Below are 27,092 nucleotides of genomic sequence, written 5' to 3'. Positions count from 1 at the left end.
TCCATTTTGTTTCTTGTCCTCAAGTAGCCAGCGAACGGACGTTGTCCGCTTCGCGACCCTGGGAATCCCAAGACATTAGCGGAAGACACGTTTCCTCTGAAAGTGTCTTTATGACGAGGGGGATGATACTGTAAGGCAGATGGCCCCGCTCGAGGCTCATCTTGCCGTGCCGGTTTATTGTCTCAGCCATGCATCTCATTAGGCACGTCCCTTTGATGCCTGTAGCTCGTGTTTCCCGATACCTCCTCTTTTACACCCTTTCCGATCTCCCCACTGTTTCCATCTTCCTCTGCACCTGTCCTTGTTCCTTCTTCGATCTGTTTTACTGCTGATTGGAATGTACTAATGGTGGGAAGATGGGTTTTTACAGTTGGGAACCGCCAAATGTTTCCGCACTTATGTTTCGGACTCTGAATGTATCAAAGTGACCAAAGCGACCCCTCTCGGGGATAATTATGGGAACCGAGTTGTAAACCTTTGTGTACCGTGTAAACCTATGGGAGAAACATGTATAAAAGGAGCGACCCACTTGCAGCAATTTGAAGCAGTCTCCCCAAGTTGCACGTGTTGTACTTGCTGTGACTTCTGTGTTCCCTGCCGTAATAAACCTCAAATCTTTGACGCCGAAGGAAGTGTCCCGTGTCTCTGTCATTTGTACGCCGGAGCAGGTTACCCACGAAGGTTTCAGGTGTTGTCCCCTGGCACCGCTGGGTCTTAAATAACCCAGTCCTTCAGCTGTGGAAGACAGGGGGGTTTCCCTCACACACCAGAGGTGTCATGCTTCATCATAGGGGTGCCACCTCACCCGAAAGACTATGCTATGAAAATGTAATGCACGTTTAATTATTCACTTTCAGTTACCCCTGACGAAGGGCTCCAGAGGCCTGAAATGCATTGGGTTACAATAAACTGCTTTTGATGGATTTGGCTTTGGTACGTGTTCTTGAGGAGAGGTTCGGATGGCCCAGCACGGACATGACAGACTTAGGAAATGGCTTTTCGTTGCATGCGGACACAAATAGGGACGAACGCAAAAGTGGAAAATGAACACATTGTAAAAGGAGTGATATGAGAAATAAGTGACAAATTATAAAGTATGACTGCAAATGCAAGTTAAAAAGGCTGTGCCACAGGTTTGGGGCCTCAAGGTGTCCCATTTTGATGATGTTCAACTTTCTAAAAGGGGCATTTTCAAAATTATAGCTTAAAATTCATCTTTACCACTAAAGAGGATTTAAAATTACAATTTGTCAGACATCAAGCATGAAATGTCTACCCAGTCCCAATAAGAAGTTAGCACTTATTAAATATAATAAGACAATCCTATGGGAAAGGTAGGCATCACAGTAGTGAAAATGAATGTGGGAGGTTTTCACCATCTGATCATGTAAAACTTTAAAGTACATGTGCAACCTTTTAATTACAATGCACCCCGACCTAAGGGCTACCTAGGGCACACCTTTAAGGTGACATATATGTAATAAAAGAGAGTTTAAGGCTTGGCACTTGGTTTATTTTTGAATTAGCAGTTTCAAACTGCTTTCAGGCAGCAATGGCATACCTTTTGTTTTAAGGGATTACTTAAGTGAGTGGCACAATAAGAGCTCCAGGCCCACTAGTAACATATGATTCACAGATATACCACTTTACTAGTGACTTATAAGTAAACTAAATATGCCTACCAGGTGTAAGATAATTTTACCATGTTTTAGGGAGTGAGCACAAGCACTTTAGAACCAAACAGTAGTGGCAACATGCACTGAGTCCGGCAAAAATAGGAGGGGGAAGGCAAAAGGTTTAGAGGTGACCCTACATAGAGGGTCAAGTCCAACAGTGATAATATCTTTTTGCATGAAATATCTAACAGTTTTAATGTGTTTAATTTTACACCAGAGATTTTATTTGCATTCTTCGTATTTGCAAACATGCTCTCTTTCATATGAAAGAGCTATGCGCTCAGGATGTAAGTGGTTTGTGGGACAAGTGATGGTGTTTCCATGTGTGAAATGGGATAAAGTACCTGAAATACATCATAAGGATATTGCAAAGTCCAAACTCCTAATCCACGTCTTGATCATGAAACATACGAACAAAGTCAAACCAGTGCTTCTTGACTAACCAAAAGTAACATATTTCTCTCCTTCCTTATACTTTACTGTAAATTCTTTCTGCTTCTGGTTGTTTTTTCCAGGACCACCATATAAAAACAACATCAAATGCAGCATCATTGCCATCCTGACTCCCACAAAAAATAAACCTCTTATTAGGTATTCCCCTTTAAGAAAAGCTGCCCCTGCAATGCATGTCACACTAGGATTTTCAAACACTATTCTGGCCATTTCACTTCAAATCTCACAGAACCCACTGAAGGCCATCTTACATGCCACAGACGGACTCTTGCTCTCAATAAGAAAGTTCAACTGTCATCCCAATATTTTCCGGTTTTCATTGCACGCCAGTCAGAGCTAGAATCATATTCCAAATTGATGTCTTGGCTACACAGCAAAGCACTTACAGCCTGATTCATGTAGGCAATAGCGCTCGCAAAAGGGCCAGATTCTGAGAATCTGGCCCTTTGCGAGTGCGATTTTTGCATTTGGTATTCACAATCCCAAATGCAAAAATCGCTATTTAAGAAATCGCATATTTGCGAGGAATGGCATTTAAGGAATCTCTAATAGAGATTCCTCAAATGCTATTCATGACACATCAAGAAATTGCGATTTTGCACTTTTGGAGCAGCTATTTACCGAGAGGTCAGACCTGTCGGTAAATAGCAAAAACTCAGAAAAATGCTTTTAAAAGCATTTTTCTAAGTTGCATGTTGCACACACACATGTCCTTTGGACATGTGTGTGCGCAACACCTGTTCAAATGTGCATTTTAGGGGTGCTACAGGGCGTCCTTTGGACACCCCTGGCACCCTTAAAATCGCTATCTTATTTGCGAGTAGCAAATTGCTACTCGCAAATAAGGGATACTCCCCATTCATTCCTATGGGCCTCTTGGCCCATAGGAATGAATGGGGAGTTTTTGCGAGTAGCAATTTGCTACTCGCAAATAAAGAACATGTAGGAATCGCTATTTTATTAGCAATTCCTACATGAATGCCGTTTTGCGTGTCCTCAATAGCGAGTCGCTATGATTCGCTATTAGGGCCACGCAAAACGGCCTGTACATGAATCAGGCTGTTAAGTCTTTATACTGCGCCGTTCTCAGGGAGGCACTGGGTTAAGAAGTACGGAGTCGCAATGCTTAGAAGAAAACAAATTGTGGAAAACGCAAGCCCAAAACGAATCTTTTTCTGTAGCAGCAACTACATGTTATAGCTTTCTTTCATCATCTAAGGATGAAAGGGAACTTTATCTCATTCAGTGTTCACCTAAAAGCTCGCCTGTTCCAGCTTTACCTGAATTAAGAATGTCTCTCTCTTTGGTCCTAGCTCGCCCCATGTCTTCTCTTATCTTAGCTATTTCGTAGTTCTAATTTATGCTTTCTGTTTTCCATATGTAAGACACCTTTATACTTTTTTGTGTTGGAGTGCTATATGAAACTGTTAAATAAATATAAAAATACATTGTCAGTATCATACAAGTAGGAACATTAAACAGTTTGCCCTAAAAGAATAAAACCTACTTACCACAGAACGTTTCATTGCTGTTAACACACGCAAAAGAATGATTTGCAGACTCTCAAGACATAGCACAAGACATATCTCCATTCCAAGTAGGTGCTGAATCCAAGAAGGCAAGGATGCAACACCTCACACTCAAGTGACAGCATTCCTTAGAGCTCCAAGTGCCTGGCTCACCTTTCTTGCCACTTCAAGCCCTACGCTTTCTGGCTGCTGCTAAGATGCCTCCGTGCCCATCCCATTGCTTCCCTCTTCCTTGCAAATCTTCAGCCTCCCTTTGGCTCCAACTAAAAGTACTGGTTACACTGCAGTTCTTGGACAGAATGCACATTTTAGTGGATGGCAGGATATTACGGGTGTGCTCCAGGGCTGTAACAAGCATTTGCACCTGTTTTGGGCATCCCCACAGCCCTTTTGCATTACAGAAGTGGCCACAGACACCTGTGAAGCCCTTTCTGTAAAATGAGCAGCATAGGCATATATTTTCTGCTTGTGTGAGACAAAGAGGATTGTTCACCCATCTAAATTGAGAGTGTGCCCTTTGCCCATACTGACATGGCATATGTGTTCTGCGCTGTGATTGTGCAGCACATAAAGAGTTGCTCAAAATAAGTTCATCCCTGAAGGGTGCCCTGTGGGAGTAGGCACAAGGGGCACAGAAACAACTCTGGCATCTTCCCACATGCAGGAGCACTCAGAAACGTCATCATCCTGTGAGCATCAGTGTCAACTCCTTTAAATTCAAGCCAGTCCCTCCTATGTGAAAAATGGGCCAGCAGTTTGAAACTGTCTGCCCATCTTTCATGTTTGTGCTGTTCCAATTACAGGCCCAAATTCCTGCTTGCACCATGGAAATCACTTTTTTTGTAACTTTGCACACAGTCATAATCGGTGTGAGGTGTGCCATTTTTGGGTGCGCCTGTTGCAGAATGAGAGTGTACCTGTTATTAATATAATATGCCCCCCCTACATGTGCCTGAAGAAACGGGAGTGAAGGCTTTATTTAGCTCTTGATGTCCGTCCTCCTGCACTTAAGACTCTTTTAAGCTCTCCATGCATCACTGCAAACTCTGTCCAAACAAAAGTTCCCCCATATCACCCTGCTGCTCCTGCCCAAATGAAACTCTTCATTTCTCTGTTGATATCCTTTGCCTTGCAGCTTCTGCTTTACTTGAAACTCATGACGAGACTTCAGCTTCCTTGTGACACTTTTGTCTTTTTTGAAAAGGGGGCTGTAGGCCTACCTTCATGTTTGCAACTTTCTAAAACTCATGTCCTCCCTATATCTCCGGAGCGCCCACTGCAGACCAGGGCCTTCCATTTGTTCAAGCCTTTTCTCTTATTCCAGCTCTCCCTACCGCTCTTGGCTCTGTTTGCAGCTTCTCGGTTTTTCTAGTAACATCACTGGCTCCTGGAGCTCCGAATCTCCCTGCAACTCCGGAGAGCCTTGAAATATCTGAGCTGCCTCCACCTCCTGGGTTTGGAACTTCCCACATCATACCCTCCCTGTAGCTCCACTGCCCCCATTTCACGTTTCCTGCTTAAGATCCTGGTCGTCCTTTTGCTGCGCCTGGGTCCCTCAGCAGCTCTTGATCTGTTCCAGGTCAAAGGGCATCCTTCATCACCTGGTGCACATGCAGCCCAAGCTCAATTGTTTTAAGTGTGAACTTCCTGGCGCTTCCCTTGATGTTGTGTACTTTCTGCACGTCTTAGGAATGCCGCACTGTCATCCTGACACTGCAGCTTTGGGCCTCTTTTGCTATGTTGATTGCCATAGAGCTCTAGATCACGCTGGCTTCCCGTGCAGCTTGGCTCTCAGCGCACTTCCTAGCTCTGCCTGGAGTTAAAAGACTCATTGTAGCCTGAACCTCCAGTGCCCTCTCTACAGACCCTACAGTATCTGTCATAAATCCAGACCACACCCCGCCTTCAGCTCCTGGGTCTCTGTCTCACCACTACTGTCCATGCCCGCCCTGTAGCACGTGCTTCTTTTTGTCGATTTCCCCTCTTCGCCACCCTACCACCACTTCAGAGGCTAGAATACCTACAGTTCCTTTACCCCCGGAAGTCCCTGGAATTCATGCCGCTCCTCGATGAGGCGTACTATGCCCTGGGATTGCCACTGCCAGTTCATCCAGCCCTGCAGCTGTGCAGCCTCTGAACTGAGGTCTCCCTCCAGCCTCTGACAGAGCCGCAGCTCGTGGGCCTGCTGGTCATCCATGCTCCATCTGCAGATTCCGACTTCCTTGCAGCTCTTCCTTCCCTGTCGTCCTTGCCTTACAGAGTTCCCAACCCAAGTCAAACAGGATTACTTTAGAAGCCATCCCAGAGTCATTGAATGATCATCCCACTACTCTAGAAGTCATTTTCACATCCTCAGACATCATCAAGCTCTTGAGGTCATCAGCAGAGCTTGGAAAAGTGAGCCTGATGATTTGAGGATGAGTTGAAAATGAGTATCTGATGATGCCACACGGTGTGATTGTTTCTGATGATCAGAGGATTAGCAGTCGATGACGTCTCAAGATAAGATGGTTCCTGATGATTTGAGGATGCTTTTAAGATGACTATCTGCTTACTTCAGAGGAACTCACAAAATTAAACTGGCCTTGATGGTTTGAGGAGGGCTTGCTTATTACTTGAAGAGCCTTTCTCTGCTCTAGTTTCATTTTTGTCACAAAAATAAGCCTTAGTACTAATTTAAGAATTACTTGTTGATTAATGAACAATGAACACCGTTTAGCTAATTCACAAGTTTTCATTTACATACAAATAAATGTTGCTTCATACTCCAGGAACTTGCACCACTGATGTCACCGTGCGGTAGCGCTATTCAATGAAACTCATAGCTGCCAAGGTTTCAGATTGCTACGAGTGACATTTTCATAATTTCAGTGACATTTTGAGTGACATTTCAATGACTACGAGTAACACTTTCTCGCAGGCAAAAGACAGCAATTAAGACACGGCAAACATATAAATATCATAAGGTATATCAGTTTGACTGTACTCTGTACATGTATAACATGTTGCAGATGTTGTACAAATGAATCCGAAGAAGGGCAAGTATTCTGTGATTACTAAGTATTTTCTAAATGACACTATGGCTATTACCAGTAAATGACCACCGCACAAAATAAATGACATAAATTGTTTTTTGAGGTGGAAACTGGACTCATGTTCGTTGCTTTTTGTCGCAGTTTTATATAGCGTGCATTGGAGCACTTTACATGAGCAACAGTTGGATCAGTGAAGGTCAGGTTTAGTTTTAGGACCAGTCACTTGTGAATATTTACACGATGTTGAGCCAATGCTCAGTCTTGAACCTGGTTCCTAAGTTCTAAAGTCTGCAGCTCTAGTGATAATACCTCATGCTCTCCAATGTCTTGTGTTTGATTTAATGGCTCTAGCTGTAATAGGAATGTAGATTGCATATAGGTACACATAAGAACTGACTTATTGGTCCTCCCATCTCACAGCCAGTAAAAAACACGCCATGCAGAATAAAAACAGTGCTCCCAGTACCATGAAGTGAATGCTTCTTTTCTGATGTTCCCTTTTTAGGTTTCGACTGGGGAACGGAGCGTAAGCTCCGCCCCCAGAGAAATCTCTAGTCTTCAGTAGGGACTCTTGGAATACGCCCTCTGTCCCATTGGCTAGCTCCATAAATAGAGCCTAGCCATTGGACGATGGGCCTGTCCGTCAATGCCGGACCAGATTCGGGGGCGTTCCCGAGATTATTTGGCTTTTGGCGACGTCACGCGACGTCAGCCAAAAGCCGGGAACGCCCCCGAATCTGGTCCGGCATTGCCGGCACCTGATTTTCGATTATTTTGTACGCTGGCAGGTGCCCACCCTGCCAGGGACCTTGCCGCTGTTGTGGTACCCCGAGCGAGTGCCCACCTCGCTTAATATTTAGATTTAAGGCCGGTGCCCACCCAGCATTGCTCCGTGTATTCACCGCCGCGGCCCCGAGTGAGAGGAGGAAGCAGCGCCCGCCTTCAAGCCCGGGCCGCGCTGGGATTGGCCCAGCCGGCCGAGCCCCCTTCCGCGTCATTGCAGGAGGAGGAGGAGAGAGCGGGAAGGAGGAAGCAGCCTGCATCGACCGTCCCGAGGCTCCCGAGCACAGGAGGAGCCCCGGGGAAAGAGAACGTCCCTCCGTGGCCCCGGAGAGTCCCGAGGAGCGGGAGCTCTCCTCCAGCAGCCGCCGGACCCGGTGAGTGCCTCCAAGGGGAGAGGGGCGTCGGGACACATTGTCGGTGTCCGCCCCTCCCCCCGTAGTAGAAGTCACCATGTCCCCTGCGCCTCTGTCCCGTGCATCCCCGTGCGCCTCCTCCTTCCCTCGTGTCGGGTCTCCTTCTCCGTGGGTCTCAGCCGTCCGTCTACAGCCAGGGCTGTGTCATGCAGTCCTTCATGAGGAGCGTTCAAGCATGTTTCAACCCTCCATTCAGCAGTTTTTGTTAAAGGGTTATTATTTATTATACTCCCACCGCTGGCTTTTCCGTGCGTCTTTGAGAGTTGTGTGCCAGTATATCTCACAGCATGTCTCTAATTTTGTCCGCCGGCCGAGGAAGTCCAGGTGAGTGGTTCCTTTCCCACCCCCCACCCCTCCCGTTGTCCGTTCCTTTCCCGCCCCCCCCACCCCTCCCGTTGTCCGTTCCTTTCCCGCCCCCCCACCCCTCCCGTTGTCCGTTCCTTTCCCGCCCCCCTCCCGCCAAGAGACTTTCCAAATTATCTTCAAATCAAAATTGTTTATAAATATGTTGCGTTACTTTAACTGATCTGTATACACCTATCAGAGTTTCTGTCGGTACCTTGCGTGACACTGTGCCTTACATGCCTTTCTTTGGCATCTATGGATGCGAATTGATTCGCTTCCGTAACAGACGGGAATGCTACGAGTATGAGCTGTAAGCGCCTTCCTGACTGGATGCCGGCCGACATTTTGTTTCCCCTGACTGCGGCTCTTGAGTCTGCAGAGCCTGCAGCGTTTATACTGACAGGTCTGGGACTTTTCTACTCTGGGCTCGCTCTCTCTCGGGAAGCACCAGTTGCATTACAGAAGGGCATCGGAGTCCTGTCCCCAACAGTGTTTGGGGGTGCTGTGGCTTCGGTCCTTCTTCGTGGCGCTCCTTCATGTAGACTCGGTGGTTCCAGTGTTCTGGAGGGGTTGGGGCAGTCAACGGGCTCCTCGCATCGCTGTGGTGCTGATGTGTGTGGAGTCCGCATTAGCCCTGAATATGAGGTGGGTTTAGACTCGGACCTGCAGGGCTGACACTGGCTGGGGGGGGGGGAGGGCTGCCCCTCGGCGCGGAGTAGTGCGAGTGTAGGTGTTACACATCTCCACTGCGTGACTCGGACCCCTCCATGAAATGCTATGGATTCATTGTATTGTTGTCATGTATCTAGCGCTTTCCCCCAAAGCGCTTTATCGATTGGTTAGTAGATACTGCATGTGTTTCATTTACTAGCGGTTCGTGGCCCTTGCAGGTCATATAAGCACTAAGTTTTTCACCAGTAATCATCATCTTTGCATTCATGTTTTACGCATATGGCCGCTCGGACAGTGTCTGTATAATCCCGCAGGTCTAGTGCGATTAATAGCGCCTAGTCCAAGTTTTTGAGGAATAACCTGCTGACTGCTCCAAAAGCCACATGTTCCACTAATTACCGGGAAGTTTGCGCTCTAGTAAAATCCGGGCGGGGGCATCTGAAAGGGGTCCGTGGGTGTGAAGAGGGGGGGTCCTGAATAAATGTGCCGGTGCAGCGCTAGGAGTGGCCCCAAACTGGACCTTACTACAGACCTCGCTGCCCCGAGGTCTCCATTCGATGCTTGAACGCGGCACTTGTGTTTGCTTTGAAGAGTGGGGCGCATGACCCCCTCGGACCCATGTCCGCCTCTGCGCCTCGGGTTGTTTCAGAGCATTTCCCAGAGCGTTGTGTTGGCGCGTTCAATGCTTGTTGAAGCAGTCACTCTATAAGTTACTTCAATTTGTCCTAGCCGAAAATAGTGTTCATTTTGTTTTCTGTGTATTTATTTCGCATTGGGTTTTTTTCTCAATGAAAATTGCCTTTTTGAACGTTCTTTCAATCTGCATTCATTTCTATCTCCACCCGCTGCTACGTTCTGAAAGTTTCATTTTGAGGTTATAGCGTCAAATGATCAAAGTTAAAACGAGGCAAACAACGCGAGAGAGTGCTCGAGGGAGATCTAACACCCGCATCACCCCGGGGTTTGTAAAATGCAGACCATGCTATTACGTTTTTCATAATGGGTTAGTTTAAGCTAGCCAGAACTACAACCCCTAGAATTCACTAGTGTGTCTCGTAAAATTAGTTGTACAGCGCTCTGGAATGACTTCAATCTGCTCGTTTCATGCAGCACGTTTATGGCGCGAGTTCGGGGACATTGGGGTATTCAGGATGGATTTTAGCTCTGATTCTTGCAGACCCTGCACTGGTGAAGCGTCACTTCCGGTGTAGGGAGCAGGCCCGGGCCGGACCCAGACTGACCCACCCCTTCATTGAAGGAGGCCTGTCCGGGGTGAATGAAGTGAGTCCTCGCTCACCACAGACTGACTGCGGGGAGGTGGTTTGTGGACACCTGTCATGTACATAAACATTAAAAGATTCCTGGCCCGTGGCGTGCACGAGACCAGCATCCACCTGATGGATTTGTATTGATAAATAATTAATAAATGACTGTCTCGCTCTTTAAATAGTAAAAGCCTGCACAGTGTGTGCCTGCTGCTGGGGTTGCGACAGTCACGGTGGGAATTTAAAACACCTGCTTTGAAAAAGCTTGTTTAACACTTGTGCGGTCTGTGCTGAGCGGGTTTGGTCAGAGGGGGCCCGTGTCCGGTCAGAGGGGGCCCGTGTCCGGTCAGAGGGGCCCCGTGTCCTCAAGGGGTAGATTTTGTTTGAAAATGGATGGAGCCGGTTCATGCAAACACAGCACAAACCCACGAGTGTCTCCATTTGACATGTTGAATCTATCCTTAGCCCTGCTCTGGGACTGAGCAGAAAGGCAGCCTTCGAGTGTCACCACAGACCCCTGGGGCAGAGCTGCAAGGGGGGTGTTTGGGGTGGAGACCCCCTCCATATAAATGTGTTCTGGTGTGGTGTTAAGTCCAGGGGGACTCCCTGCACAGAGGCAGGCCTCTTTACAGCCACCACCCCTCCTCCTCATCACACAAACCAGGCCAGACATGCCCAAAAGACTGAGGACCCGTATGTGGTGAAGAGAAACTAACAAGTGTGTGTGTGTGTCTCTGAAACTGAGATCTGTTTTGAATTTGGGAAGTGCTTCTCTTAGAGACAGCAGCATAGTGTGGGCTGTGAGAGCTGTGTGGGCTGTGAGAGCTGTGTGGGCTGTGAGAGCTGTGTGGGCTGTGAGAGCTGTGAGAGCTGTGTGGGCTGTGAGAGCTGTGTGGGCCATCACCAGAGAAACCGAGCACCAGACCAAATCAAACAGGTCTCCAAACTGAACAGTCTAGCCAAGATAGTGTAGTGATTAAAGCCTCAGTGCCTGTGTCGCCAACGAGTGAAATTAACTCACTCTGGGACGGTCAGTCACTCTCCGAGTCTCTCTCCCCCGCCTACCCCCCCGTCACAGGGGCTGGTAAGTTATGTGCATACACGGGCATGCCTGGGGTTTAATTAAATTGCAGCGCTGCCGCACACTGCAGAATGAAGTCAGCACAGACTGCGCACCCGGCGAAGAGGACTCGATTGACTTAGATTGAGTCCCCGGACGTGACGCACTGGGGCACCCTGGTGTGGCACAGTGATTGACAGCCATTACCATCGACTGCTGAGAGGGCAAGACCCCGTCGGTAAATCATTGGCAGCAGTGAGAGAGTCAAAGGAAAGCCGCGCGGCACCAGTCAGGCACTATAGTCTGGGCAGATTTCAAGCAATTTTTAACCCAAAGCAGAGTCCCAGTTCACTATAGGTGCTGACTGTGCTTTGAAGTGGGCGGGAATTTGTACGGGCCACCTCGTCGTGGCCGAAAGGCCTCCACATTAATTCTGATGCTCACCAGCTGACTGGAGTAATTTGTAGGATCGCCTACTTTTGCATGAAGGAGGCAAGTTAGGACATCGGTTGCCATTGCCAGTGCTTGGTGATTACACACCCATAATACAGTTTTGTAGTCCTTTCACTATTTCCTGAACTACACAGTAGTGCCTCCTCTGCATCGGACGGAAGCGAAAGTTGAGGCACAGGCTGCAGGGTATCGACTGGAAGCAGAGAAAGTTCTTCTTCGTCACCGTGTACAGATTCGGGGAGACTGTTGGCAAAGAAGAGATATTTACTCTGTTTTTTCGGTATTTTAGCTGTGGGGCATGGGGAAGAGGCAGCAAGGGCAATGGGTTTGATTTTTGTCACCTCTTCTCGGACTTTGGGTTCATCGCAAAACGCTGTTCTTTGTTTCAAAGGCGGGAACCCGCTACTCTAAAATATTCGGCGCTAAAATGTAGCGCTTTGTTTGGGAGAGGTGGTAGAAGCAGGAGTCTACTGCTCCTCTGTGCTTTAATTATTTTGTCGATCTTCTTGAAAATGTGCAAATGGAACCACGTAATAGATTGCATGAATATGCTTGCACTTTGAGACACTGCGGCAAATGTGTTTGTGTGTGGGGGGCAGGTAATGTTTGTTTACATCTCAACACAACCGTGGAGCAGACTCAGGTGAGCTTTGTGCTTAATTATTACTAAGGTGCACATGGACGCCTGTCCGAATGACTTCATTTTGAAAGAGATGGCAGTAGAATTATGTGTCTTCTAGCCTGATCATGTAATATAACTCTTTCAATATTCAGAACCCGATCTCAACCAAAGTTTGATCCCAATGGCATTACAGGCACTTTATTATCTCGCATCAGGAGCACCTATGGTGATACTACAGAAATATATTTTAAATTCAGCACACCTTAACCCACTTAAATAATTATTATTGCGTGTATTAGACAGCACAACTAGCCACTATTGCAGCATGCCAAGTATGCTACTACCGTGTCATCCCTCAACCATACATATTAAATACCTATCTGTTTAATAATGCATAGCTACACTTTTTTTTTCTCCTACACCCAGCTTTTCTTTCTCACCTCTCTTCTATCCTTCTCCCCCTCATGCTCTTCTCTGTTTCTGAGTTTCCCCTTTCTCTGTTCTCCCTATTCTCACTGCTTTTCATTTTTCAGTTTCACGTCTTTTCCTCATTCTCTCTATTCACACCCTTTCTTCTAGGACTGCTCTTCTTCCGCTGCCTCTCACTCATTTCTTCTCCTCTTTTCACTTTCACGATGTTCCACTCCAATCTTGTACTCCCTATCTCTGCTTTTCCAAGTTCTCTTCAAATTCTTTGTGTGCCTTTGCATCCATCTCTTCTCCATTTACATTCTTCCTCTTGTTTTTCCTTCTTGCACATCTTTCATGACTTCCATCTGTCTGCTTCCTTCCTTTGCCACTCTTCCTTCCTACCCCCACATCAGAAAGTGTTTTTCACGTTGCAATACATGCCTGATACATTAGTACAATGATAGTTCATGCACTGTATTGTATTGTAATTGATTTATATAGCGATTACTACCCCTGATAAGGCATCAAAGCACTTTTTCGACGAAGGGAGAGACTGCGGTAAGAGTGGAGCGAGTGATCTCAACTTAGCAGAATTACTGGCACTAGAGAGCAGTAACTGATTATGGAATGGGCAAAAGTAGCACATAGCCAGTGATGTAGTTGACAGAGGGATGAAAGGGGTATGTGACAGGATGGCCTATAGAATCATTAAAGTCATGACAATTGTTTGTGGGCCTTATGATTATTTGTAGAAAAAAAGTTGTTTCTGGCTGCAATTAAAATACTCTCCACCTCCCACACTTTTCAATACAAAGTTAAAGCAGTGTTTTGAAAGAAGAAAAGGCTTTCATTAGAAAATTCAAATATGTTGTCCGAAGAGACCAGGTGCTGCTGGATGTTGGAGAGCACAGGTAATACGGTGACTAGAAGACATGTCCTGTGTCTTTTCAGGGTAAGTGTCACTAGGCTGGGCCTTGACTGTGAATGAGAACTCCAGTGTCGCCATACCTTTTTCTGTAGCCTTTAGACATGCATGGTTATTGCTTTCTTCAATACCTTCTGTATGCTTCTTTCCATTACACATCAAGAAGCTTCACTGCAAAGTATCTATTACCTGGGCTAACTCACCAGTGCCAGCATCCAGATTCACTGACTATCTTACCTGGTCCTACGATGGATGGTATATCTTCACGTTTCTGACACAGTAACATGTCCTCCATATGCAGACTCTAACAGCTGTCAGTCCCACGTAATAATCAAGTATGCAAAAAGTGATAGATGGAATGCTTAAATTAATCTCAGCCACTGGTAATTACTCGGGCCACACCCCAATCATCTTCATTTTCCACACCATTGCACCTCAGTTCCAGCAATATGCAAATCAGTCTCGACCCTGTACTAGTGGGAACAGTTGAGCCTGAACTACCAAGCCAGGGCCCCCCCCCCTTAACCGGAACACAAGCAACCCAGGACCGGCTTTGTCCAAGTTAGGGTCCTTCGGCCAGGTATAGCAGAATGTCCGGACGGCACAGTGAAGTACACAAAAAAAGTGATGGATGAAATGCTTAAATTAATCTCAGCCAATCAGGGTAAAACCAGTTATTTCACTTTATTCCATGGCATTTTGCATTCGGTTTCCAGTCCTCTACGATCTTATGTCTTGCAGTCCTGAGTTGCTTCCACTGAACTAATTAGACTATTACACCATGTATCAAAAATGTGTAGTTTAGAAGCTCAGGATTGAGAAAGTGTCCATAATGATGGGGAGTGAGATTATTGCCTCTTATTCCTAAAACGACTCCTATGCCTATTAACACCACTCACATCTTCCCTTGTCACTTTGCTAAGCCATTGACATATAGCCTGGGCCACTAAGCTTCTTAACACTGATTAGTACTGGTATCACTCAGTAACTCTTAAGATGCTCTGACTACATGTCAACATCCAGTCAACACCACCCTTTCCCTTACACCATTTAGCCACAAATTTTTGTTACACCAGAAGCATTTACAGTACGCAATCCAAATCTTAGATCAAAATAATACCTGCCTCCTCATCCTTCTTGATCTCTCTTCAGCATTCGACACAGTGAAACATGAGAACTTACTCGAACTCCTTAAAACAAGAATGGGCTTCTCTGGGTCTGTGCTTCGTTGGTTCACTTCCTTTCTACACAACAGGTCTCAAAAATTCAAGAGCAAACCCCTGATGTCTTCCCCAGTACCAGTATCGTTAGGTGTCCCGCAAGGTTCCTGCCTATCTCCTACTTTGTTTAACCTTGTTATGGAACCTCTCATCACTCTGTTACAAGCATCCAATGTACACTTTCACATGTACGCTGATGACACGCAAATATATCTCAAGTTACAATCCCTCAAAGACATCCAGAGTCTGAATTCAACAATCAGAAGCACCCAATCTTGGCTGGCCGACAACCACCTCAAACTCAATGCTATGAAGACTGAGTTCCTCCTAGTCTCACCTCCCACGAAAATATCTTCCGCACAAACATGGCTTAAGCACCTAACAGCACTCAATGTCCAACCGACCATCGTGGACTCAGCAAAATCCCTAGGCATAACACTCGACACCAACCTCAACATGCAGCAGCATATCAGCAAGGCTACTAAGGGGGCGAACTTCCAGATAAATACCTTGAGGAAACTGAAACCCTTCCTCCCAGCAAAAGACTTCCAAACAGCAGTACAAGCTCTAGTCATCCCTCGCATAGACTACGGCAGCGAGGCCCTCTGTGGCCTCCCCCTAACGACAACTGCACCCCTCAGAGCGTCACTAAATGCGGCTGCAAGACTCATCACTGGATCAAAAATACATTCGCATATCTCCCCTGACTTCAAATCCTTGAACTGGCTGCCTCTTGAAGCCAGAATACAGCTGAAAATTGCCTGCATGACGCATAAGGCTATACACCTGAAATCACCCAGCTACCTCACTCATAAGTTGACAATGTCCGGTGGGTCCAGAGCTACCAGGAGCACAAACAATCTTCTGTTGAAACCGCGAAGATTCCGGAAGGAAAAAACGTACAAACGCTCCTTCTCTGGAATGGCGCCCAGGATCTGGAACGCACTTCCTCCTGAAACGAGGCTCATCTCTTCCTCCCTTCTTTTTAAGAAAGAAGTCAAAAGTATCCTTATGGCTAAATACACTTGAAGAATTTGTTTGATTTACATTGCGAACAGTATTATCAGTATTCTGTTATGATACAGCCTATGTATTCCTATGTACGTGTGTCTGGACTTATATTAGTCTAAAGTGCTTAGATCCTTGCTACCTCATATCAGTTTTTTATCGATTTCGATATTATTCACAGCGTTTTGATGGCCTAAGCTCCAACTAGGCCGTGCTACCTCATACCTATACTATAAGTAATTTGTTTTTGCTATGTACATGAACTTGATGATCTACCTCCCTACTATCCCCCTTGTTCCCCTACCCTTCCACCTGCCTGTGTAAAGCGCTCTGTTATCTGCAAAGATCTTGTTCGCGCTATATAAAACTCTCAAAATAAATAAATAAAAACATCAACCCTCACTCACAATTCCAAGAAGTTACTAGGCTTCACTTGCACACACCACTAGATCAAGATTTGTACAATTGCGACACTGCTCACTCTCACCATTTAAATAGTCACTGACTGACTCACTCACTCTCACTGACTGACTCCCTCACTCTCACTGACTCACTCACACTCACTAACTGACTCACTCTCTCTCATTGACTGACTCACTCTCACACTCTCTCACTCACTGACATACTCTCTCACTGACTGACTAACTCTCTCACTGACTGATTGACTCTCGCTGACCGACTCTCTCTCACTGACTGATGGACTCACTCACTCTCACTGAAAGACACTGTCATCATTTCAATGGTGCAGCAGGTGCAGTGACACCAGGTTCCAAAGCTCTAGGAACCCCTCCAAACACCAAATATTGCAATATTTTACTACTAAACAGGCAGTCACAAGTGCAGCTACCTTACCGGCAAAAGGGTCATGATTCAAGCAGGTCAGTGGCACCGGGCCTAAAAATTGTCAGAACTCCTCTAACATCAAATATTGCTATGTTTAACTACTAAATAAGCAGTCACAAGTGATGTTACCTTGCAGTCATTAGGGGCATGATTTGAACGGTGCAGCAGGTGAAGTGGCACCGGGCCAAAAGTTGTCAGAACTTTACTAAACACATAATATTGCTATTACATCAATTAATTCTGTTATTTCCCTCTTTCAAAAGTTTGCTATTGCTTACAAGCACTAAACCACTAGTAACAGCACAGTATTTTGCCTTTTTGTACATAAATGAGTCATAACACTTTAACAGTTTCTGTAACTTATATTGTACAACTACTCAGCAACCTAGAACTCATAACAAAATACCAGCCTATTATTGCTCACATAGGTGAAACCTAATGCGTTTACCAATTCTTGTTGGAGTGATCTGTTCTGCAAACAAACTAAAAAACTACTGATTTCCTAACTTCTTGTGTATGTCAAAGGTTTACACATTACTCTTCCAGATATATTAACAATACCATTCTACAACACTTTACTCCACTCTCCTACACGACTCCACTTTATGCCACTCCTCAGCAATCTAGTCTACGCAACACTTAACGCCACTCTGTTCTACACCACTCCATGACACACTGTCGCTAGAATCTATGCTACTTCATCACATTGCACTTTTCAACATGCAACTCTTCTTTACCCCACTAACTTTTAGCCGTGCTGAACAGCCACGCTCGTGTACAATATGGCTAAAACTTATTGGCAAAGACAATAGCTCTTGCAAAGGCCAGACCATTTGGCTTTGCCAATGATTTTTCATTTTAACCGATACTACAGACCATCGACAAGACATTGGCAAGTCACATGGTCAAAAAGGCAAAACCTATTGGCTTTGCCAATGCTTGTTTTTGTAACCATTATTTGCTCTGCTAACAAAGTAATAAAACTGTATTTCTTAACATCTTGTGAATGGAAAATAAGTATTACTACTGGAGGTCATCCTAGAATAATACTTCTGCATATTGACACCGCCATGCAGTAATACAGCCAGAACCCATCCTGTGGTAATACATACCCATTATTAATTAATCAACTTGTACAGTTCCAGTCACATTCTAAAGTTTTCCTTGGATCATCCATGAGTCACAAAATGATTATGTAATAATACAGCCCCATCCTGAAATACTCAAAGGATCATCCTGGAGTGATCCAGCCTAATCTGAAATCATCATGGGATCATTCTGGAGTAGTACAAGGTCATCACATGTTTTCCACTGAAGTAATCAGGGACACATCCTGGAGTAATCCACCCTAATTGTGTAATCAGCATGGGATCATCCGGCAGTAGTTCAAGCTCATCACATCTAAGTAATCAGGCCCTAATCCTGGAGTAGTTTCTCTGATGACTCTAGATAAAGTCATCCCATTTAAATAAATAACCCTGTGGGCAGACTTCAGGATGTTCTGGGATGATGTCCCCAGTTAATTACAGAAACAGCTCAGTTGAAGTCATCAGATGGCTTCAGGATGGGTCCAGGATGATCTTCCTTTTTGACCAGGGAAACTAACCCATGACAGACCCGGGGAGCTCATCAAGTGTGGGATCATCACTGTACGTCTGGTGGCTGCTGCTGTGTTTCTGGTGTTATTCTGATACCTTCAAATCCAGAGTGCCTGTAGCCCCTCACTGGATACCCTGCAGAATCCGGTTCTAATTCTGCTTTGTGACTGACAGTCAGTGCACCAGCTCAGTCTGTATTCGCTTTAGCCTGAATATAAGCATCTCTTTCTCTCTGATGGAAATTCAGATCTGCCCTCCTGCTGTTTTTAATGTCTCATCTCCTAGTGGCTGACTGGCCACTGACTGGCTCAGGTCACTCTAGTGTCGCCACACTCCAGAGAGAAAAATCAGTAAAGCAAGGGTTCACGCGGTGCACAACTGGATAGAACAGAGCAGCCAGGAGTGAGCATAAGTCGAGCTACCACTCAAACGTCCACCTGATTTCTTTTCAGGATTTATTTTATCAAAATGTCAATAAGGCCCACCACAACAAAACGCATGTCTAATACAATTGCAGACCTCCTGCTTTACAGCAGGATGGGATGCAATGTCGTTTCTTGTTTGACCCATTTTAATAAGCAATAAATGAACTGTTAATCATGGTGCATACAAGAAGCGTTTGCACCCAACTGTGTAATCCAATTTGCCATATGTCTGAAATTGAGCCTTTTGGAACTTGTGAACCTCTTTGACATGTACAAGACGAATGGGCCCTCCATGTTATTCTTCACTTACAGAAGTTGTTTCTAAACCCATGGAATTTAATGCACCTCTCTCCAGTTGTCTCACCTGCTCCCGGGGTCTGATGCAGGGAAAGATATGACCACTCTATGCACGCCTGCAGGGACGCCTGCTTCTTGAATGGCACAAGGGGCTAGAGGTTTCTCTGTGCTCTCCCTCCTCTGTAGGGTCCACACGCTGGATTTTATGCTGAAAGCCTTGCACTAGATGCCGCTCCTTGGGTAAATGGAAATTAAATCCCTGTTCTCTTGCTTTGTGCATGAAAGCTGGAGACACCAAAGTGCACAATGATCTTACACAGGAACTTTCCTTTGTTAGAGTTTCCTCTTTGTTCCAAGCACTGTTAAGGAGTACTCATTTTTTTCCTGCAAATAACCTATAACCAAGTCCCTTTATTGTAAAGAAAGACACTTTCATGCTGGCATAGGACATGATACAGTGTGACTGCATAATGTGCAACCTGTGCGGATGCGAGAGGGAGATGTGATGTTAGTGATTGAAAGCAAAACTGAAGATGTTGTCTTGCTAGAGAAGAGTAATACAAATGTGGAAAAGTGGATATTTGGCCGTCGGTGGTCACAGAGGAAGAAATGAGAGGCCACTCCCTGCCTGACTGCACAGAAGCTGCTGCGTCACCTCAACAGGGCCTGAATAAAGGGATATAGAGGTAACTAGCCCATGGGTGATGGTCAATATCTTTGATAGGCACGGTGTCAGTGAAAGTGGAACGGAGCCAATAGAGCCAAGTGAAAAGGCATCTGCCATCAACCATGAAAAATGAAAAATTTGCTAAATGCAATAAAAGTAATGTTTAGATGGTGTGGCGATGCGCTCTAGTTGTTTCAAGCGTGCGCCCAAGGCATTTTGGGAACGTGCGGAGGCCATTTGGAGATGCCGCGAACAGCGCTGGTGGCAAGCCGCGTTTCCTGGCGCTCGGGAGAATAAATCATTAAAAAGCGCAACGTGTCCTGGTCATATATATGTACAACCTGACCAGTATAAATTGGCGACGAGGATGGGATCCCCACACCGCTTCCGTGTGACACCGGCCCCGTACCCAGTGCCACACAGTGACCCCGAACGTGGCAGAGGAGTGTGCACTGCCACGAGGCAGAGGGGACAGTCCCAGACATCCCTGATCACGGCACAGCAGTGGTGGTTTCCCCAGGGAAGTGCAGGCTAAGCGCAGGTGCTGAAAAGGACCACTAAGGCAAAAGTGAGTGGGCCACAGACACCAAGAGACCAGCCACAGACCCAGGAACAAGATTGACTGGCACACACACCAGCCACGAACCAGCACTGACCAGCTGCAGAGGAACAGGGCTCATAAAGAGACACACACAGCGTCAACCATGCCTGTAGCAAATAATACCTCTCACAGTGAGTACAAGGCCACTGACAGCGTAGATCGGCCCAAAGGCACCCACGTGGGCCCACCAGTTGGAATCTTGTCACCCAAGCCCCACCCTGACAGGGCACAGCGCTGGAGGTCCAAGGCTCATCTTGAGACAGGGAAGGGAGTACTGCACATGGGCATGCAAGCATACCAGAAGAGAGGCAAGCCCCAGGGAGTCCACCAGGAGTCACCACACAGCAAGTTCCAACCCAGCGTGAAAGCGGTAGAATGTTCGCGCAGACGTCATCCCTCACCAACCTGGTCCCGTTCTTGCCCAAATGGGGAGAGCCAGTGATGCCATGGGAGGACAGGAAGCTATACTTTCTGAACTACCTGTCCGCTTTAGAGGATGAGGGGGAAGGCGAATTCTCCAGTGTGAGGAGGAAAATAATTCTTCTACATAACCTAGGTCCCGAGGGCATTAGAGTATACGACAACTTAGTAAAGAAAACCAGGCTCCCGAACGACACAGATGAGTTCCAACATGCGCTAGAAGACTTGGATTCACACTACCGCCCAGTTGTATGCATAGCAATAGACAGGTGCAACTTTTTCCAAAGAAAACAAAGTAGCGGCGAATCCATAGATGACTACGTAGCAGCTCTGCAGAAGTTGGCGGTGACATGCAAATTTGGCACACTGCACGACAAGCTCATCAGAGATCAGATCATTATGCACACTGCAAATACAGCGATCCAAGAGAAACTGTGGGTAAATGGAGAAGCCCCTCTCAAGGAAGTCGTGGCACTCATGAAGAAGGTGGAACGGTCGAAGAGGTGCGCAAAAGCAGCGAAAAGTGAGAGCGTCAACAAAACTCCAGTATGCAAAGTAACAGACAGAAGCAAACAAGAAGTAACCCAACAGCCTACACAGTCAAACACCAGGTTTCAGAAAAAATACCCTCAGAGACCCACGAGAACAAAAAGGCTGCAGGGGGAAAGCAGAAACAACTTCTACAGGTGCGGTAGCCAGACACATTCCGGCAACGAAAAAGGATGCCCGGCGTTCAGAGCTAAATGTTCCTTCTGTGGGATAATGGGGCACTATGAAAAAGTGTGCAGGCGGAAACTCAGGAGGTCGGAGGTGAAGTATGTAGCCCAAGAGACAGACAGAGAGGAAGACGCACTTGAAGGTGAAGATGAAGAGGATGAAGTCTTGTGTGGATGACTAGGTTCTAGGAGGAACTGCGCAAGGTCCAGGAAACCAGCGTTACAGATGGAAATTGGAGGTGTGCCGATCAACCTGGTGGCGGATTCAGGTTCCCCATATGCCATCATCCAGCAAATAGTGTGGGAGACAGACTTCAAACCACGGATGAGCAGGGACTTACTTCCAACAGACATACACCCGGTCATGTTCACCGGCGAGCCCATACCCATGGTGTGGTATTGCACCCTCAAATTCGAGTTCAGAGGAAGAACAGCCGAAGGGAAGCTCTATGTCGCTGAGAAAGGACCTGGTCCTAGGACGGATGGACCAAGGAGCTCTGGGGTTCCAACTCAACCCAGGAGGAACCAACCAGGTGATGACGATGGACACAGCACAGGCATACAAAGAAGAGGTGTGGAAGAAGGAGTATCCCGAAGTCTTCAAAGGGACGATCTGTCGGATGACGAAATTCTCCCACAAAATATGCCTAAAGGTGAGAGCACAACTAGTGAGCCACAAAGTTCGCAACATTCCCTTCAGGAGCAGGGAGGCAGTACAGGAGGAGCTCCAACGACTGGAGAAAAATGGAGTCATAGAAGCCATAGAGAGCGCTGATAGGCTTGCACTGTTGGTGGTCGCACAGAGACCCAACGGGAAGGTGCGCCTATGCGTGTATTTGAGGGATTTTAACAAGAACATTATAGTAGATAAGTTCCCACTACCCCGGATAAATGAGATGCTGGCGAAAACCAAAGGGGTAAAGTGGTTCTCCACGGTGGACCTCACCTCCGCATACCACCAAATCACCCTGCACCCATCGTGCAATCACCTGACATCGTTCATCACACCTTTTGGATGTTATAAATTCCTAAGAATGCTGTTTGGGTTGGCATCCGCCACAGCGGTGTTCCAAAAACATATGCACGAATTATTTAAAAAAGTAGAGGGCATGCAGTACTTCCAGGACGTTATTCTCATCATGGGCAAGTCCAAAGGTGACCATGACCCAAAACTACACACAATGTTGACCATACTCGCACAAAACTGACTCACCGCATAATGGGACAAATGCAAATTTGGAGTTTGGTCAGTGGCATACCAAGGCCACGAGATCAGCGAAAGGGGATATAACCGAAACGGGCCACTGTGACAGCCATTAAAGAAGCACCCACGCCAAAAAGGAAGGAAGATGTCCGCTCATTCCTAGGCATGGCAGAATTTTATAGCAAATTTGTTCCCCACTTTGCGTCCAAAACGCATCACTTGAGACAACTCCTGAAGGAGAAGAACATCTTCAAATGGACTAGTGAGGAGCAGATAGAATTTGATCTACTTAAGCAGGACATCTGTGCAGCCATTCTGCTCAAAGGATTTGACCAAGCCGCCCTATCTATACTGACCACCGATGCCAGTGACAAAGGGATAGGAGCGGTTCTAATGCAAATAACCCAGGAAGGAGAGATCACCACGGTCAGCTTTGCCTCCAGGTCGTTGGCTCCGAACGAGGAAAGGTTTAGTGTTATAGAAAAGGAAATGCTGGCAGCAGTGTGGGCAATGGAACGGTTCAGGCAATTCTTCTGGGGTTCAAAGTTCTTACTCCGCACTGATCAAAAGCCGTTAGTGAGAGTCGTGACCTCGAGCGGGCATGCACTTGCGACGCTACAGATAGCGAAGATGACCTTGAGGCTACTAGATTATGTCCAGGAGGTGGAGTACATCCCTGGGACAAAGAACAAGGTAGCCGATTTTTTTAGCAGAGCAGCTGCAATGGAACCTGCAGCAGAACAAGAGCCCTCAGAGTGGGATGATTACATAGTGGCACTCATGCAAGACCATGAAGGAGTGATCAGCAGGCAAGAATGGGAGGAAGCGTACTCCAATGATGAAACCTTGAAAGCAGTGAAGAGCTATGTGATGCAAGGATGGCCTGTCAAAAGGCACCTGGACAGCCAGCTAAGAAAATTCTGGGAAGTCAGGGAAGAGTTGTCCATTGGAGACAATCCGGTGTTTCTGCTCAGAGCAGACAAGGTGGTGCCCCCACAACGGCTAATTGATCAACTCTTAGCCATCCTCCATGAAGGACATCTCGTAATAATGAAAATAAAAGCCAGGGAGAAGCAGGCGTACTGGTGGCTGGCAATGGACAATCAAATAGAGAAATATGTCAGGATGTGTGAGAGTTGCAGCCGGGCAGACAAGGCGCAAGTCCTACTACGCCCACCCCTAGGGAAGTTCACTTGACCTACAAGTCTGTGGGAAATGCTCTCGGTGGACATATTGGGCCCCATACCGGATACCAATGGCGTACCCAAATACACAATTGTCCTGGTAGACAGGTACACCAAGTGGTCGGAAGTGGACATTTGCGAGGAGGCTGACACCTCCATCCTCACTGCCACATTCTTGAGAGAAGGAATTCCCAAAGTAATCATGTGTGACAATGGACCGCAATTCACTGCAGCAAAGTGGAATACATTCATGATCCGCAACGGAATAGAAGTCAAGCACACCCCTGTGTACCATCCAGCGGGAAACGATCTAGCGGAGAGATTTAACAGGGTAATAATGCACTACGTACAAGCAGCAATAAGTGCAGGAAAGGACTGGGAGAAGGAATTGCAAAGGATGCTATGGGCATATCACATCACCCCAGCGAACACGGGATATAGCCCATTCAAAGTACTCAGAGGGCGAGACCCCTTCACGAAAGATAATCTCGCATGGAAACAATTTGTGGTTCAAAGCAAATGGTCCAAATGGTCTGTTGTACATCGCAACATGGACAGGGCACAGGCCTTGTACACTGAATACTATAACAAACGTGGCAACGTCAGAGAAAGTGTGAGTGGGTGAGAGTGAAGCAGGCAGTGATGAAGAAGAAAGGCGAAAGCAAACTTAGCCCTCCATTGCAGGTTGTGGAGCCATATGCCAGTTCAGACTTGCTAAGCGATGGCAAAGCATGGTCGCAGGACAGAATGGCACGGTGCAACAAAGTCATGAAGTGGGAAGATTCGGAAGTTTGGAGTTCATCCTCCCCAGAGGGAAGACAAGAACCCGGAAGGGTGCAAGAACTGAAAGGAACCATGCAAGAAACCATCATTACAGAGTGGAATGACGAAGAACTGTATGATCCAGTAGAGTGTGAGGGTGAGAGATCAGCCTTGCCATTCACACCTCGCTGTCCAGGCACCGAGGTTAGAGAAGGATATCAGGGGAAAAAGGTGAAGGTGGGCGCCTGTCCACCAGTCAGTGACCGACGAACTGGAGGAAGCCCAATGAAAACACGTACCAGGCTGGGCAGGCTGATCCAGGTACCCAAGAGGTTTGAGGACTATGACATGGAGACCAAGTAAGACTGTATGAACTCATTTTCCGCGACTATCTTGGTAGTTCTTGGGAAGTTCCAGCAAGCTTCCATGGTGTTGTTAAATTGTGTGTAATGCCAAAGGGGGTGATATGTGGGGACGAGCTCTAGTTGTTTAGAGCGTGTGCCCGAAGCATTGTTTGAACGTGCAGCAGCCATTTGGAGGTGCCGCGAACAGCGCTAGCGGTAAGTCGCGTTTCCTGGCGCTCAGGAGAATAAATCATTAAAAAGCACAACGTGTCCTGGTCATATATATGTACAACCTGACCTGTATAGATGGATTTTTATTTGCCCTTGCCACTTGCCACAAAACTTACCTGCTGATCTTCCCTGCTGTTCTTCCCGGCCCATGGGGGTCGCTATGCTGTTCCCTGCTTTTGCCGCCGAGCTGGTGAATCCGGTTCGTGGGGACTGCACTAACCATCATCCCGCGGGGACTGCAATAACCATCATCCCCTCTTGGTGCACGGCCACCCACGTCATCTTCCGGTGCCAGTAGGCGCCTGAAAAGCGGCCACGGGCTCCCGCAGTGTGGGTCCCGCTTTGCCCTTGCAGCTTGCCACAAAACATACCTGCTGCTCTTCCCTGCTGTTCTTCCCTGCCCAGTGGGGTCGCAACGCTATTCCCTGCTTTTGCTGCCGAGCCGGGGAAGCCGGTTCGTGGGGACTGCAATAACCATCATCCCCCTAGTGGCGCACGGCCACCCACATCATCTGCCGGTGCCAGGAGGTGCCTGAAAAGCGTCCACGGGCTCCTGCAGAGTGGGTCCCACTTTGCCCTTGCCGCTTGCCACAAAACGTACCTGCTGCTCTTCCCTGCTGTTCTTCCCGGCCCAGGGGGGGTCACAACGCTGTTCCCTGGTTTTGCCTGGTGAGCTGGTGAAGCGGGTTCGTGAGGACTGCAATAACCATCATCCCCCTTGTGGCGCACAGCCACCCACGTCATCTGCTGGTGCCAGGAGGCGCTTAAAAACGGTAGCGGGATCCCGCAGCGCGGGACGCGCACAGGCTTGCCCAGGCCAAGGGTAGGCCCGTGTGCGCCCATCAGAGGCTGGGCTGGGCAACTTCTCTGACATGCTGCCTCCTAGAGTTACTGGCTTGGAGTTATACTGACAAACGAAGGTACTGTGTCAGTAAATTACTGTCTGGTTGTTGTACTAATATCTGGGAGCTAATACAAAATGGAAAAATGAAAGGGAGTGGTGGGTACGCTAGATGCTTTTTTGGTAAGGGCAGAGTCATTATTGACTCACGAGATAGAATTAACTGAGTGACATCTCTCCCTGGATCCATCTATATTTCGGAATCATCATTCAGCGGGCATTCAGTTAGTTGGAACAGGGGACCACGTTCACACTGATCTGTCCATTATTTCTACTAATGCCTCACCTACAGCCTGCCCTTCCCCTTCTGTACTAGATGCAAAATCACTTACACCAGTGGTCCCAGGCAGAGTTACTAGGACCAGGGTCCTGAAGAGTGTGGTAACACGGAAAACAGAAGCTTTGCCGGCAAAAAGAAAACGGTGGTCACCTGTGAAGAAATCTAAGCCAGTGGAGGGCACTCAAACAGTTGACTGCCCAAATATAGTCCATAATGAGATTATGTGCCAACTAAAAAGTAGCTCCGTTGGTACACAGACTTACATGGATTATATATGTACTAACACCAAGGACGCCACTACTGAAATCGACGCTGCCTTTAATTAACCAATTTTAGGTGTAACATTAACCTATGTCAAAGATCTGCTTGGGAAAAATTTTACACAGCTTTGGGACAAATTGAATCAACTGGATATTGTTATAAAAAACTTCGAATTTAACATGCCGGCAAGAAAAATAGATGAGCCTAAAAGGGGAGACCATGGGAAAGAGGTGGGTAGATGTCAACATGCAGCTCATGATGGCGAAGTAAAGGGAGGCCACACTACCAACTCTACTTGCAATAGTATGGGAGACAGGCCACAGGAGGCATTACATGGCTCAAAACCCCTAGGCACACAGAATAGTTGTGCAATACGATTAAATGCAGGTAGGAGGTCAAACGCCCCAACCTCGACCTTGAACCTAAGCAAAGACGTAACTAACGACTCATTGTATACCAATTCGGACGTATTGAGCTTGCCCCCAGCT

Source organism: Lissotriton vulgaris, chromosome 2_1, assembly GCF_964263255.1.
Source record: "Lissotriton vulgaris chromosome 2_1, aLisVul1.2, whole genome shotgun sequence".
In the NCBI taxonomy this organism is placed as follows: Eukaryota; Metazoa; Chordata; class Amphibia; order Caudata; family Salamandridae; genus Lissotriton; species Lissotriton vulgaris.
This window is presented reverse-complemented; position numbering follows the sequence as displayed.